This window comes from Rhagoletis pomonella, unplaced genomic scaffold, assembly GCF_013731165.1.
Source record: "Rhagoletis pomonella isolate Grant_MI unplaced genomic scaffold, Rhpom_1.0 Rhpom_scaffold_00002, whole genome shotgun sequence".
In the NCBI taxonomy this organism is placed as follows: Eukaryota; Metazoa; Arthropoda; class Insecta; order Diptera; family Tephritidae; genus Rhagoletis; species Rhagoletis pomonella.
In genome coordinates this window covers 109,860,033-109,863,997 of record NW_023458556.1, presented here as the reverse complement: position 1 = coordinate 109,863,997, position 3,965 = coordinate 109,860,033, and the positions used below count along the sequence as shown (strand labels likewise).

Below are 3,965 nucleotides of genomic sequence, written 5' to 3'. Positions count from 1 at the left end.
CAATTAGTCCTAGCATCGTAAGTACTGTCCGTAAACTAATCCCACATGTATGTAGTACTAATGTGTCCTCGACGGGTGACCAGGCGGCGAGAAATTTGGGAAATTGGATTAAGTGAGTGCGCAAATAATTGATTTTGCATAGAAGAGGTGCTATGAGTTGCATCTATGTGTACATAAATATACGAGTTTGCATGTAAGACTTGGACAGGCGTGTTCACTTCACTGACCTGGCAAAAAAATAAAGAGAAACAAAAATCGCTGTGCTTTTATGCATAATTAGGTATTTGCTTCTTCGAATTAGAAATGATTGTCGAGAATGTGTATGTTTAAGAAAATATATGATTTCGGAACATGACCGATGGGCTCTCAGATTGCATGAAGAGGTATCTTTTGTGTAAATTGTGGGTAAGTGCATACATACATATTGCAATATAGAAAATACTTCCTTTTGTTGTTGCATTCTGGGTTATTTTATGAACTGACGTTGCGCTCCTTTCCAATTCTTCGCTGCTTCGATTGCTGGGCTGCTTCAAATGCTACTGCATTATTTTTTGTGTTGTTTCGCTTTAGTTTATATGTATATCATTATTTTTTTTGTGTGCATTTTTTCTTTAATCAAAAGGTGGAGCAAATTCTTGTTATAATTTGTTGAGAAAACCTAAGGTAAATTCTAACTTGCCCATATGCTTAGCATGTGCTACGGAATAGTTTTTCGCATTTTCTGATGAACGTTTAATTTTGAGTTGCGTCACTTGAAGATCGTGTGCGATATGTAGTCTTCTTACATTGATTATGAGTTTTTTTTTTAATGTTTGAATTGTTCACTTTTTTGTAGGTGCTAATGTTTTACACTGCCACTTATTATTGTTTTTTTCTTTTCGAGTGTGGACTGTATGTTTATTGAACTGTCGCTGCTTATATTCTTGGCGACGAAGGACCATGTTTAAACGCGAGATGGTTTTTCTTTATTCAAATATATGTATTTATGAACATAGATAGATACAAATGGGATTTTATACGAATGAGGTGGTTACTCTGAAAATTATATAGGTGGATTAGTGAAGTCTTCGGCTCCCTTCCGCGCGCGTGGACTGTTACAAAAGGAATGAATGTTAAGATGAAGAAAAGATAGTAGGGAAATCAGAACATCAAAGAAACCTCACTAGGGTGTGCACAAAATGTTTTCCATAAATTTCTGTTTGCTACTCATATTGAAGACGAATCTTCAACAATAGTCAAAATTAAGTTCTAACTTAAAGTTGGTCATAACCATGATAAAAATATAGTAAGGTAGAACCGCTGAGAGGCACTTTTAAAATTTTTGACGTTTCCAACCATATTAATTTTAGAATTTACTCACACACTCACAGACACATTTTCAATATCAAGCAAAAACAATTTTGAACATATTCATTTTTAACCGACTTCAAAAAAAAGAAGGTAATCAATTCGTCGGAATATTTTATTTTTTTATGTATGTTACCGCATAACTTTGGACCACGTTAACCGATTTCTATAATGCCATTTTTAAAGGAAAGGTGGTACCTCAGAGATGGTCCCCTTCTAATTTGGTTTAGATCAGGTCATTGGAACATGAAGAAATTAACGGTATTATTAAATTTTATATGAGAATTGAAATCGGTTTGGTTTTTTTTCTTAAAAATTACTTGTTTTAATTTCATTTTTATATGATTTTAAAATTCTGGAAAGCTTCAAAAAAAAGTCGAACTGAGAGAACGGTTCTACCTTACTATACCTTTATCATGGTTATAACTTTATTCGCAGATAACCCATCCAAAATTATACCAAAAAGCTACAAATAGCTTTAAGTACCAACTTAATTTTGACTATGAATACGTTCAATTGCGTTAAATACAGTTTTTTAAAGACCATAAGGACCTACATTAATAATGAAAGTATTATCAAAAAAACTTAACATATTTACCTATTCTAGTTTTTAAAGCCAATTTTTTTATTTAAGAAACAAAGCACGTCAACATTTTTAGGCTTTAGTTGCGACCTTTTTTCGTTTACTATTAAAGCTGCTTTACTGAACATTCGTTCCGATTATACTGATGACGCTGGAATACATAGTTATTTCTGCCCGCACTCCTTTAAGGGTAAGAAATCTTCTTCTGCTAGCTTTTAATATAAAAACGAAAATATAATAAGGTGGTTTTTTAAAATAACCACGAAAACTATACCTTCCAGTAATCCAGAGGGTTTGTATTTTGCGCAGCATTTTGTCTCTCCAAGTACTGGTGCTTTATTAAAATTAAATCTGCCCGTTTTGACCGCCTTTTGTTTCTGTTTTTTTCGTGTAGAAATGAAAAAAGTGTATCTTCACCTTCCGTTGTTTCTTGTTGGGAAGGTGGTTGCGTGTGCGAATGTCCCATAAAATGCATAATTTCATTTTCAAGTAAATTTGATGTTTCGTTAGCAATATTTTCAGATATGAAAGCTTCTTTTTTAAAACGCGGATCTAGAATCGTTGCCATTCGTGTTGGCGGTCTAGTTTCATATATAATAAGTCGTTTTTAAATTCCCTCCAATAATTTAGAGTAAATATTGATACGGAATAATATATGATACTGTTATATAATTTCCGCTGCATTTTTCTGTTATAGTTGGAAAAGGAAGAAGTAGTTTTTCTATTTCCTCTAACGCTTGTATTTCACCAGCTGTAAGAGTCGGGGGCGCTTTTGGAGTAGATAGCGCTTGATATTGCAGTACTTGTCTGAAGAATCCGCTGAATCATAATATACGTGCTGTGCTATCTCGTTATGACATCTTGCTTCAGTTTTAGTGGCCTTTCAGACCGTTGCTCTAATTTGAACTTCTCCATAGCTGTTGTGCTGCTTCTGGAAAATGTGACAATTGTTTTGCATTTCGAAATCAGAGATTGCAACACGAACTCCTTCAACCCGTCCTGAACCACCAAATTCAAGGTGTGGGCTATGAAAGGCAAATGCCGCAATTTTAGCAATTCGTATGCCTTTGTCATGGAGGATGCGTTCCTTCCCAACAGCACACTTTATTAAAAACCGACCATTCCATTAAAACTTCATGTAAAGAATCTGCAATGTTTCTTGCCGTATGATTCGTTATATCGTTGATTATTTTGTGGCCAACACTGCGTGACGAAAATTATATTCTTCATCAATAAATTGACAAGTGACTGTGATATAGGCTTATTATTAATTATTCATTGATGAACAAGAATCTGTTGTTATTGCAACATTTCCGACGTTGCTTAAAATGTTAAACAATTTCGCTTTCCGGCTTTCATAAAAATTTGTGATATGGATATTTTTCAATATATTTTTGCTTGGAAGAACGTACCTTGTATCCAACACCTTTACGAATTTACGAAATGCATTGTCATTAACAATATTGAACGGGTGAAAACTTTCAGTCACTAACTGCGCCAAAGCTGTGTCTATGTCCTTTTTACGTTTAGATGACGAATCGTACTCCACAGGGGTTTGATTCTGTAACTGTGAAAAAATGTAGTGTGCACCGAATGAAAAACTCACAACCAACAACTCACCGAATAAAATTCCGCGAGTTTTCGGAAGAAAAGTGTACACAATTTTGACAGTTAAAACTCATTCTCATACTTGCTGAGTCGCTGAATAAAGAAGTGTACACAGCCAAAACTCATACTCACACTACCTGAATCGCAAATTGAAGAGTGCACACAATTTTCAGTGTACACTTGAAAACTCTCAGTTACAGAATCTAGTCGGTGCTCTTTTAAAATATGAATCGATTGAATCATACCTGGAATTATAACTGGAGCGATTCGATGAGCTGGTACTGGGTGTGTGGTCTCTATCCGATGCTGGGTGCATCCAAGAATGATAGAATACAAGATTGCGCCAATCGAGCTGAGAGCAACTTCCACGTCGTCTGCACAAGAGTCCACGCAAGCACAAGCAGTGGCGCTGCACGCTCATCGACCA

At 35.2% G+C, this 3,965-nt stretch overlaps 1 long non-coding RNA gene across 1 annotated transcript; it reads right to left on the bottom strand.

Annotated features, from left to right (window-relative positions):
* Positions 1-1,954: 1,954 nt before the first annotated feature.
* On the bottom strand, positions 1,955-2,246 carry LOC118734831. Its single transcript, XR_004992452.1, has 2 exons — positions 2,205-2,246; positions 1,955-2,142 (listed from the first exon to the last, which is right to left on the bottom strand). It is a non-coding gene; the product is annotated as an uncharacterized LOC118734831 (long non-coding RNA).
* Between the last annotated feature and the right edge of the window lie 1,719 nt (positions 2,247-3,965).